Consider the following 12,321-nt stretch of genomic DNA (forward strand, 5'->3'; position numbering starts at 1 on the left):
TAATACTTTTTCCTGTTACCCTGGAGAATGTTTCCATCGTGAACATTATGATGTTAATTAGATACCTGCTACAAAATCAAAGATAGGGTTATTAAGTTTATATCACCATCCATAGTCAACCAAAATCAGTAAATTGCAATTTCTTTTAATGCTTCTTGTCACAACAAATGTGCTTCATAAACACAATTCCAACCGCCAGAGAAAAACTAATATTAAAGAGTCAAGAGCCGAAATAAAGCAACCACTGATCTCCAAAACGGTGAGGTCAAACTGTTACGTCTCAAAAGAATGCTTTGTAGAAACTCGACAGAAACGAAGTGAAACTGTAATAAATGAAGCTGGTAATGCTGTTTTTGGATTTGTTTAATCATCCTGTTTTCATCCAGTTGATTTTGTCGAAGGCTGTAACTGTGAGTGGTTTTGTTTCTTGTTCTTTCCCCCAGTGATTCTGTGTCTCAGTTCACTCATTTGTTTTCATTCACTCTGTTAAGTAGACTGCAAAATACTAGTAAACTCATGAAGGGAATAGTTTTTACAAGTGAATGCAAGTTTACTTGTGTTTACATTAACAGTATTTAACTGTTAATTAAACAGTAATTTCATGTTTAATAATTTAAAGGTTTTTACCTTATTTACGATGCATTTTTTCACCATAAAACCTACGAAAATTTTTACAGTGTGGATAGATAGATGGATGGATGGATGGATGGATGGATGGATGGATGGATGGATGGATGGATGGATAGATAGATAGATAGATAGATAGATAGATAGATAGATAGATAGATAGATAGATAGATAGATAGATAGATAGATAGATAGGAAGAAGAGACAGGGAAGGAGAAAGAAATTGAGATAGATACCTAGAGAGAGAGAGAGAGAGAGAGAGAGAGAGAGAGAGAGAGAGGAGAACAGATGGCTGTTATTTATCTCACTAAGGAAATAACTTGTCTTTAGGACAGAGCACATCATTAAATTTAACTATGAAGCCTTAAAATGCAGAGCGTTTCATTCGTATTTCACTCCCTGGTTCACTGCTCGAGCTCCGATATAAACTGTTTCATTTATTTATCGTTAAAAAGTCTGAGTGTCTTTTAAACATGATGAAGAGAGTTTTCAGGATAAGTCCTGTAATAAAAAAATTATCCTCTACTACCCTCCTCTTCTTAGATTCCAGCTCCTGAGATCAGTTTAGGCCTGGGATTGGGCAGTAAATTGCATTTCAAGATTTATGTCAGTGTATAATCAACAATAAAACAACAACTAAGAAACCATTCAATTCAATTCAGTTTTATTTGTAGTGCGCTTTTAATAATGGATATTGTCTCAAAGCAGCTTTACAGAGATAAAGCAATTATAAAGTTGTATAAAAAAAATTATGTTTGTTTCTTATAATTATAAGTTGATCCCTAATCAGTGAGCCAGTGGCAACTGTGGAAAGAAAAACCTTCCTGAGACGGCATGAAGAAGAAACCTTGATAGGAACCAGAATCAAAAGGGAACCAGTCCTCATCCGGGTGGCACAGAATGTCCATTCTCTATTATTTGTTCACTGATCGATCTACACACCGCTCAAGAGCAGTGTGATAAGCGTGTTGTCAGGCCTCGTGTTTTATGGTGAGACTCTTTAATCAGTAATAACTGAGCCTCCATTAGATGAAACAAGTCCACTTATGTATCTGATCCCCACAGTGACGTGACTTATTCAGCATAAAAACAGCATAAAAGTGATCACACATAAACCTACAAACTTCATGCAGTTAAACAGGTGACAAGTGCAGTCGTCTGCACAGACCATCAGCTATAACGTAGTTTTTTTCACAAGATTTCAAAAAATCCACCCAGTAATAACAGCTGTATGAATATTTTTCTAAATAACTTATAATTTCCCATCATAGAGCTAAACTTGGCCTGAGAGCTGGACTATCTAACTCGTCTTTCCAGTTACAGGAAATCCTGTGCTGGGTTTTGTCGGTGAGGATATGCACAATATGTTTTGGATTGGTTTAATCACATGAACTGTCTACTGTTTCAGCATCAGCAATTCAGAAAAGCCTAATCCTGAGAAACCACCATCAAATCAATCACTACTTGTATCTTAAGTTGATGAAAAATGGCCCAGATCTGATAGCACAGATTCCACCGTTTCCTGTTTTGGATTGTATAGTGAACATGTGACTATTGCACCTCTGAGACCCACCCTTCTCTCGCAATGGGTTATTTCTTACAATTTGGAAAAAAGACTCCACAGGATGTACACACCTACTAAAACTCAGCATAATTCAGTTCATCCTTCTTCCCACATGACAGAACTTTCCTGTGAAAACGCCATTTACTTTTATTTTTTTAATATAGCAATGAAAAGAAAGAAAAGAAATGTTCCAAAATTCTGAATTAAACAAATGTGTCATTTTGATGAAATATTATTTAATTTGGAGTGCTTTGTAATACCAGACACTGTCACAAAGCAGCTTTACAAAGGTCAATATATTAAAATATATACGTTTTAAACTGATAAATTTGTCCATATAAGTTGAGCCAGTGGTGACAGTAAGTGAAGAAAAAACTCCCTGAGATGGCATGAGGTAAAAACCTGAAAGGATCTCAAAAGCAGAGTTGGCAAATGTACATTCTTCACGTACCATATATACATACTTTGTTTTTAATACTCTAAGCAACATGGACATGGAGAGATATGGATGCTTTACTCATATGTATGTTTGTTATTAGTGACACCAAACTCAACATAGAGCATAAAGACAAACTTTTGTAAATGTTTTAAAGTAATTATGGTGGGTTAAATTACGTAAATCATCAGAACACCAAAAGGAACCTTTACTATGTTTCCACACGGACAGTTAATGAGGTGATACCGGAGCAACTGTACCTCTTCTAACTTTCATACGGATTACATAATCAGGTGATCAGGAATGTCTGTGCTCTCATGTTTACATCACTGAATCCCTCTCTCTCATCCACGTTAACCCCAGACTTCTTACTGACTTCTGCCTGCTAATTGTTAGCTTCTTAATCTAGTCTACATCTGTGGTGTGTGAGAGCCAGGAAACTATACACCAGTGGATTAAAAAAGCCGCAGAATGACAAGAAACGGGTTGATGGGCTAAAAACGGTGCGCAGTGAGAAGAAACAAATTCACCAAATTATTAGATTCAAACTAAAGTAACGAGTCTATTTTGAAAATGTAAGAAGTAGAAAGTATTTGTGTAAAAAACTTAATGAGTAAAAGTAAAAAGTATAATAAACAGTGAAGTAAAGAACTAATACCAGAAAAATCTACTTAAGTACAGTAACGAAGTATTTCTACTTGATTACTTCACACCTCTGCTCAAAAGGGAACCCGTCCTCATCTGTGTGACACTGAATGTCCATTCATTATACACTGATCAGGAATAACATTATGACCTGTGAACTGGTTATCTCCTTATCATGGCAGCTGTTATTGGGTGGGACATATTACTCAGTAAGTGAACATTCTCAGGTGTTAGAAGCAGAAAAACTGGGCAAGCGTAAGGATTTTAGCGAGTTTGCCAAGGGCCAAATTGTGATGTCTAGACGACTGTTTTTTGTACTGTCTATGTCCATGGGGCCAAGTTTAGCAGCACCAAGTGATTTCCAATTAATGAGAATTTTCATCCATGAGAGTAATTCATCCATCAAGACATCAGGATCAATCAGGCAGATCCAGAAAGCAAAATGGAACATAAGTTCAGGCTTTAAGTCCATCATACATATGAATCACATAAAACCTCCTCACACATCACATTTAGGAAATTTGGTAGACGCCCTTAGACAGAGCGACTTAAAAGCTGAGCAGTTTGAGGGGCTTGCTCAACGACCCAGCAGTGGCAACTTTGTGGTGCTGGGATTTGAACTTTGTGACAAGTTTAATGCCTTAACCACTGAGCTACTAACTCCATATTTTACAAACGTATAGAGTCAATACCAGGGAATAGGGATTATGGCTACATCTCACCAGGTTCTCTCAGGTCCTCCCAGGTCCTTTTTTTCAACTATAGCATTGGCTTGCTCTAAAGGCTGGCTGAGAATTGATGATTTGCCCATCTCTGTGATTTTAGTCCACTAAACCGCCTCCCAGAACATAGGGCTTTCTCAATGGACGGATAAATCACCAACCCATAATTCCAGAGGACATCAGGAGTCCTGTTTTTTCTCCACATCCCCCACTAGAAGCCACTTAGCACCTTGTACAGCTTCAGCTCGCTCAGATTTTACTGTAGATGCTGTTTCCAAGCCAAAAATTTGATGGATAATAAAAGCTATGATACTAAGCAAAGTGATTCTTCTGGCAGGTCGAAGCAGATTCCGAAGGGTTTGTTTGTTCGAGGCCACTTAAATCATGTGCACTTCAATAAGTCATGATTAAAGCCCCAAAGCACAACGGCTACAGCCAGATTCATAACGGACAGCAGAGCACCATTTAGCATGCTAGGATTGCAAATATGTGCATATATAAGTACAAAAATGGTAGACGACGATAAAAATTTGTTGAACTCAAGAAACAATGGAAGAAAAGTATCCAAATTCTGTTGAAATGTGAAAATTGTTTACAGCTAGTAATGATTTGCTTCAGCTACACTTAAGAATGCTGCAATTAGTGCAGGAATTTCCCCAGACGTATACTTTCCGCTTTGCAATATTTAATTCAGATGATGTAATTAGTAACTTGGTTAAATACGGCTTTGAGATGAGATGAGACAAAAATACTCGAAGTTGGGTCAGAAAGCCAAACATCACTGTTTAGGCGGCTGGTGTTGGTAAGTGCAAAAAACGACAGTTATTTTTAACTGACCTGTCATTTTCCGCCTCGGCTATGTGTGTGTGTGTGTGTTCATTCATAGGAGCTGTGTCATGTAGAGAGCATTGACCAATGACTAGAGTGCAGTTCAAATAAATGCTCAGGTGCTCCATTACAGCATTCCGGAGGTTAAATGAGGAAAATAGCAGCAGGTCTGGTGGATCCGGCTCATTATTCCTGTGGTTGAAAAGATCATAAATTACACTGATCAAACGGTGGAAAAGAGACAAGTACCTACACGAGTCATATTTCAGAGTCATTTTTCTGCTTGAGCAACACATTTCACTCATGCTCCCTAAAGCAAAAGTTATGGTTTTAATGACAGGAGAAAAGGTGGTGTCGCTGACATCAGTCGATTTGACATCGCATAATAAGATGCAGTGGATTTTCTCCAAATCTACATTCTGTATGAATGGAGTCCAGCTGGAACTCTTACACCAGGATGGAGCCAGCTATTGTATTGGCTTGGCTAAAGGGTTAGGGGGAAAACTAGCATAAAACAGACTACCTTTTTCTTGGCAATGATATCATTAGCAGGCAGCTATGTTGCAGGTACTAAATGACAGCTTGATAGCGTGACTAAAAAACGTAACTTACTTAACCTGCAAGTTTTGTCTTTGTATCTGCAGGTAGTTTTGCGACTTCAGTCAAATCTATGAATCTCTATATCCTGTAGGATACAAAAGATCGTTTAAGCCTCTTACAGAGATCCTAAGTTTCCTAAATCTTTGAGATTTCCATGAAACTCACATCTTCAAGTACCATTAGATGGCTACACAACATGAAATTTCCCCCCAAACAAACTGGAACAGAAATAAATCACTCCATCTTTAGGAAACGCTTCATCCTGGGTTGTATTGGGTTTGGAGTCTTTCCAGGAACACTGTGTAGACATTGTGAAAATTCACCTTACATTGGGGTCTATGCTACAATTGTTCAGTTATTCACACCTTAGAATAGTCCATATTCTATGCATTTTGCAAGTGGGAAAAACCTAAAGAACCAAACCAATGCAAACATGGAGAGAACATGCACGTACAGTATCCGGAGCCCTGGATTAACTCTGGAGGTAAAAATTCTAGCCACTAAATTACATTTTTTATAATGGAAACCAGAAAAAAATATATATACTGGGCTCTGAGAACCAGCTTCCCTTTTTACACTATTTACATTGCAACCCAATGACCAGCAGAGATTGTGTGTTTAAGTTACAAGTAAATTACAGATCTTTTTTTACATTTACAGTACAGAACCAGCAAATGAAAATGCACCTGCACCAGAACCAATATAGGACTGCAGGTTTAACAGGGTGTGTACTGTAAATGCTTTTTCCAATGGTTTTTGCGTATTTCAAGAAGCATGTGGTCCAACATCACAAAAAACTCCTTGACTTACCATGTAGCAGCTGGCCAACATTAAACCCCCTGGTTCTAAATCATCAGTCTAATGATGTGTAAAGTGCGGCCTGATGTCTCCACCCAGTACTGTTATTCTATGGGTTTGCCAGTTTAACTGTTTGCCAAATGTGGTAGCGTTGGCTTTTCTTTTTTTAAGAAGTAATGGAAATATGTTTTTATAGAAGCTTTACCATGTAAATTTAAAAAGGCCTGGGTCGACTCCTCAGATTAGGATAAAGTGACATAAGGGGGAGAAATTTTCTTGAGGAAGAGAAATTTCAGCTCAGATGTAACAAAGAGTACATATCTAAATTTCCATGGTCGTGACCTGAGCTGCCCATTTAAGCGCTAAAACCATTACGCCACATGAGTAATTATAAGTTGAAGTTTATGTATGTTATACTGTACTAGAATATGCACAGTGGTTAATATAAGAGTTTGTGTTTATTTTTAAATGGAATTGCTGATCCGGTTATATTTCACTATCGTGCGTCAAAACCAGCTGCAACAACACTGCTTAATAAAAAGGAAATTCCACAGGAGAGATACTACTGAAGTATTCCTGTTCAACATGGTTCTAAAAAGTGGTGATTTTATTGAAGTTCTGGCAGTTGTGCTCTGTTCTATCTCTTTAACGTATAGGACATATTTGATCCTACTAGCAGTTTTAAACCAATAGAGAGACACATGCATGGTCCTTTTTCACACTAGTTCATTTAACCGTATGAAGATTAAATGTGTCCAAACAATCCATAAATGTTCAAATGTTTTCAATAAAAAAAATCCCCTATTAGCATGAAAACCAGCTTTATTTTCACTCGTGGCATCCAGACACAGTTCCTCCAAACATTAAAAAAATACTTTGCCATGCCTCTTGTAAAACTTGCGAAAGCCATTCTGCAGTAGTTGGAGATGTCTTGTTGTATGGTGAAGTCGGTTGCAATCAGCTGCAGTCCAGAGAGAATTGCATGGTATATAAGTATAGAATGGAAGCCACTTTCCTTTCACTTTCTGGAATGAGGCTTCCACCTTCCCTGCTCCAAAACAACCCCAAACCATTAATCTTCCACCTCCATGATTGACTGTGGGGGTGAGACAGTCTGCTAACATCTTAACATTCTTAGACAAGTTCTTCTGTCACATTTGGACTCATCTGTCCACAGAACTTTTTTCCACCCATTCACTATCCAATTTTTGTGTGTTTTTGCCTTCTATCTAGTTTGTTGCATAGAAACAAAAGGAACATGCATGTGTCTCGAAACCATCATTAGACCATGTTTTAAAGCCCTCTGAGATGATGAGATGCAGTTTTCATACTCGCAGTACACTTTCGCATCGGTAGATCAGCACTTTTCTGAAACAAGTGAGGATGAGATGTTTGAAACCGAGTGAAAGAAAAGCCGAGAGAGAACGAGAACAACGGCATGACACAACAAATCAGAAACATATCAGGGACTGAGAAAAAAAAGAAGACAGTCTGTATGCATCACATTTCTTTGGACAGTTCTGGGATCTGTGTGTGTGTGTGTGTGTGTGTGAGTGTGTGTGTGTGTGTGTGAGTGTGTGTGTGTGTATGTGTGTTGTAAGTCCAGTCTAGCGAATTCTTGCTGTTACCTAAATGTGGAATGAGATGTTAAATGAGGAATCTGAGGTAAATAATGCAAATGTACAGTTCACGCCATCATGGCTACTGGATTTTGTACCTAATATTTAAAAACAGGTTACATCCATCTGCCTGGCTTGTTGCTTGGACAAAAATAACACACACACACACACACACACACACACACACACACACACACACACACACACATTTAGAGGTCATGCCTTTGCTATATTGAAAACATTTTATAAGGAATTGAATTGCAAATGCATCACTTGACAGGCAGGTGCCATGCGTGAAAGAAAATAAAAGTTGTTTTGCCCACTTGTTGACTACCTGGCATCATCACACACACACACACACACACACACACACACACACATGATTTGACTATCAGTCGACTATAAGTAAGACTTGACAATTCTGCTGAGACTTTGTAAATCTTATGTAATTCGGATAAAAATAAATAAATAAATAAATAAATAAAAACATGTCGCATCTGCAGCATCTGTAAAAACCCTGATGTGATCAGCTTTCCTCATCACCCACCTCCACACTGCCCTTATCAGAAAAAGTCTATACTTAAAAAGTGCGCTCTAATACGATTTACACAGGAAACCCACAACTCACAAACTCACAACTGCACAAAGAACCTGAACCAAAAAGTCCATTATGTTGTTGTTGTAGTAATATTTGGTTGCCATGTTTTCCTCCGTACTCTAGGAGCCGATCTGTTCCCATGATGACTCTGTTATCATCATCAGTTAGTTACAACACACACACACACACACACACACACACACACACACACACACACACTCAGAGGTCATGACTTTGCTATATTGATAAACCACATGGCAGAAGGAAAAGGAATAAAACAAGGGTTAGACAAGCAAAATGAAGAGGTGGAAGTCCTACGCAACTATGCTGAAAGACACACACACACACACACACACACACACACACACACACACACACACAAGATCATATTGGATTCATTATCAAACTCGAGAGAGTATTAAAATCATTCTCTCTCTCTTTCTCTGTGTGTTTGTGTGTGTGTCTGTGTGTTAGTGTGTGTGTTATTTTTGTCCAAGCAACAAGCCAGGCAGATGGTTCCTTATTATTGAGGGATTTTCTTTTCAGGAATGTTACTGGCAATAATGAGCTTTTGCTTCTTTCCTGACTCTCTGACGGACCTGATACACCAAACCGCACACAAAATCACACAGACTAGTCAATAATCCATTTATCCATTTCTATACACTTACAGTATCAGCACAATACACCTCTCCTAGACACATTAGTAGCCAGGGTCTAGAGATGTGTCTGGTCGGAAGCAGTCTGTGATTTGATTTGTTAAACTCTACTTGACACCTTATACTATATATCCTGTGACTGTTACTGCACTGAACAGCTGATCATAGAATGTTAACAAATACACTACTGTCACTTATTGTCTTTATTGCACTGCTTCATCCACTATGCATCTTTGCACCATCCATAACCATAATGTTTATCATTACACTACTGTATATTCCACCCATATTAATACTGTAAATACTGTATCATACAAACATGCAACGGTAAAATCCTGTAAATGATAAAACATGAAATTACTCTGTATTTAACAGTTAAATACTGTTAATGTAAACACAAGTAAACTTGCATTCACTTGTAAAAATTCCCTACATGAGTTTACTAGTATTTTACAGTCCACTTGACAGAGCGAATGAAAACAAATACGAGTGAATTGAGACACTGATGAACACCTGCTGTTAACACGCAGAATCACTGGGGGAAAGAACAAGAAACAAAACCACTCACAGTTACAGCCTTCGACAAAATCAACTGAATGAAAACAGGATGATTAAACAAATCCAAAAACAGCATTACCAGCTTCATTTATTACAGTTTCACTTCGTTTCTGTCGAGTTTCTACAAAGCATTCTTTGAGATTTGACAGAGGTTTATATTTTATCAAAAATGTTTTTGAGATTTAGTTGCTTTACTTGGGCGCTTGACTCTTTTTTCTCTGGCTGTTGTGAATGTGTTTGTAAAACAATAAGAAAAGCCAATTTTAGTGGTTTTGGTTAAATATTGATGATAAACAGGGAGCGTTGCATTAGGAATCTTTATGATAGTAATATGACTTTAAGGTAAAGTCTTTTTTTTTTTTTACAGTGTGTACATATTATCCTCTGCACAGTCTTGCACAGTTATATTGTATATATATATATATATATATATATATATATATATATATATATATGTATATATATACACTTACAGTTGTGTTCAAAATTATTCAACCCCCACTGAAATTGATTGTTTTGGTCGGTTTGACATTGATTATGATCATTCAGTCATCCTGCTTACAATTAAATCAAAGAGGCACGTGTAGGTCAGACAAATATAACATAACATTTATAATGAAATAACCACAAATGTCTTTCCTGAACTCACATCATTATCAGTTTTATTCAACCCCCAAGTGACATTCAATCTTAGTACTTAGTACAACATCCTTTTACAGTTATAACAGCTTTTAAACGTGAAGCATAGCTTGACACAAGTGTCTTGCAGCGATCTACGGGTATCTTCGCCCATTCATCATGGGCAAAAGCCTCCAGTTCAGTCACATTCTTAGGCTTGCACTGCAACTGCTTTCTTTAAGTCCCACCAGAGGTTCTCAATCGGATTTAAGTCTGGTGACTGCGATGGCCACTTCAAAATGTTCCAGCCTTTAATCTGCAACCATGCTCTAGTGGACTTGGAGGTATGCTTGGGATCATTGTCCTGTTGAAAGGTCCAACGCCTTCCAAGCCTCAGGTTTGTGACGGACTGCATCACATTGTCATCCAATATCTCCTGGTACTGAAGAGAATTCATGGTACCTTGCACACGCTGAAGCTTCCCAGTACCTGCAGAAGCAAAACAGCCCCAAAGCATGATTGACCCCCCGCCATGCTTCACAGTAGGCAAGGTGTTCTTTTCTTCATAGGCCTTGTTCTTCCTCCTCCAAACATAGCGTTGATCCATGGGCCCAAACAGTTCTAATTTTGTTTCATCAGTCCACAGAACACTATCCCAAAACTTCTGTGGTTTGTCCACATGACTTTTGGCATACTGCAGTCGACTCTTCTTATTCTTTGGGGACAGCAAGGGGGTGCGCCTGGGAGTTCTGGCATGGAGGCCTTCATTACGCAGGGTGCGCCGTATTGTCTGAGCAGAAACTTCAGTACCCACATCTGACAAATCTTTTCTCAGTTCCTCAGCAGTCACACGGGGACTTTTCTCCACTCTACGCTTCAGGTAGCGCACAGCAGTCGAAGTCAGCATCTTCTTTCTGCCACGACCAGGTAGCGTTTCAACAGTGCCCTTTGCCTTGAATTTGCGAATGATGCTTCCTATGGTGTCTCTTGGTATGTTTAACATCTTTGCAATCTTCTTATAGCCATTGCCCTTCCTGTGAAGAGTAATCACCTGTTCTCTTGTCTTCCTGGACCATTCTCTTGACCTCACCATGTTTGTAACCACACCAGTAAATGTCTAGAAGGAGCTGAGTATCACAGTCATTTTAAATCTGCCTAATTGGTGCTTATTAGGCTTTATTGCTGCTCCCTGATATCCACAGGTGTTTTCAATACCTGATTGAAAACACTTCATTGAACCTCTGTTCTTCAGAGTGGTAGTCTTTAAGGGGTTGAATAATTATGTCAATGAAGAATTCACAAAAGAAACATTTACTACTGTATTACAAAACTAATTGATGTCATTTTAGTTGCATATGGTTCTTTAAGAAGTCCTTGTAGGATTTCATTCTGAATACAATTACAAATGTACACTAAATTCCCTAAAACCATTTACAGCATTGGGGGTTGAATAATTTTGAACACAACTGTATATAAGATCTAATTTTTGTTAAATTTTATTTAATTATTTATTTTAAAAAATTGTTAAAAACCTGCTTGGTTGAATCATATGTTCAAATAATATTTTCTAATATTTTCTAAAAAATAAAATAGAATAAATCTAATAAATTCAATACACTAAATTGAGTAATCAATAAAATTAGCACAAATTAAATTGATTAAATTAAATTGATACAAAAATTATTTAATAGTTTAAATTTGGGTATATTTACATTTAATATATATATATATATATATATATATATATATATATATATATATATATATATATATATTTATTTCAGAATACAAATGTCTTCATTTCTTCCATTCTTAATTTATTCATTCCCTGACGAATTGTCAGGATTTTCACCTTTTACAAGAAATTCTTGAAGCTGAACATAAAAATGCTAAATAATCTATAGGGCTAGCATTAGCCACTAGCCCCTTCCTGGTTAGCGGCTAAGGCTAGTGCTATAGATTGTTTAACGTTTTAAAGCATACGCAAAACAAATCGTATTTCCAGGAAGGAGCGTGTGGCCGCGGTGACACTGCAATAACTCTAGTTTC

The 12,321-nt window shown here is 37.5% G+C and overlaps 1 protein-coding gene across 1 annotated transcript in view; it reads right to left on the minus strand.

Annotated features, from left to right (window-relative positions):
- Window positions 1-12,321, minus strand: part of usta (uronyl 2-sulfotransferase a) — a 72,018-nt gene that overhangs the window by 32,649 nt on the left and 27,048 nt on the right. The window lies entirely within an intron of this gene.

Source organism: Silurus meridionalis, chromosome 18 (genome assembly GCF_014805685.1).
Source record: "Silurus meridionalis isolate SWU-2019-XX chromosome 18, ASM1480568v1, whole genome shotgun sequence".
NCBI classification, from domain to species: domain Eukaryota; kingdom Metazoa; phylum Chordata; class Actinopteri; order Siluriformes; family Siluridae; genus Silurus; species Silurus meridionalis.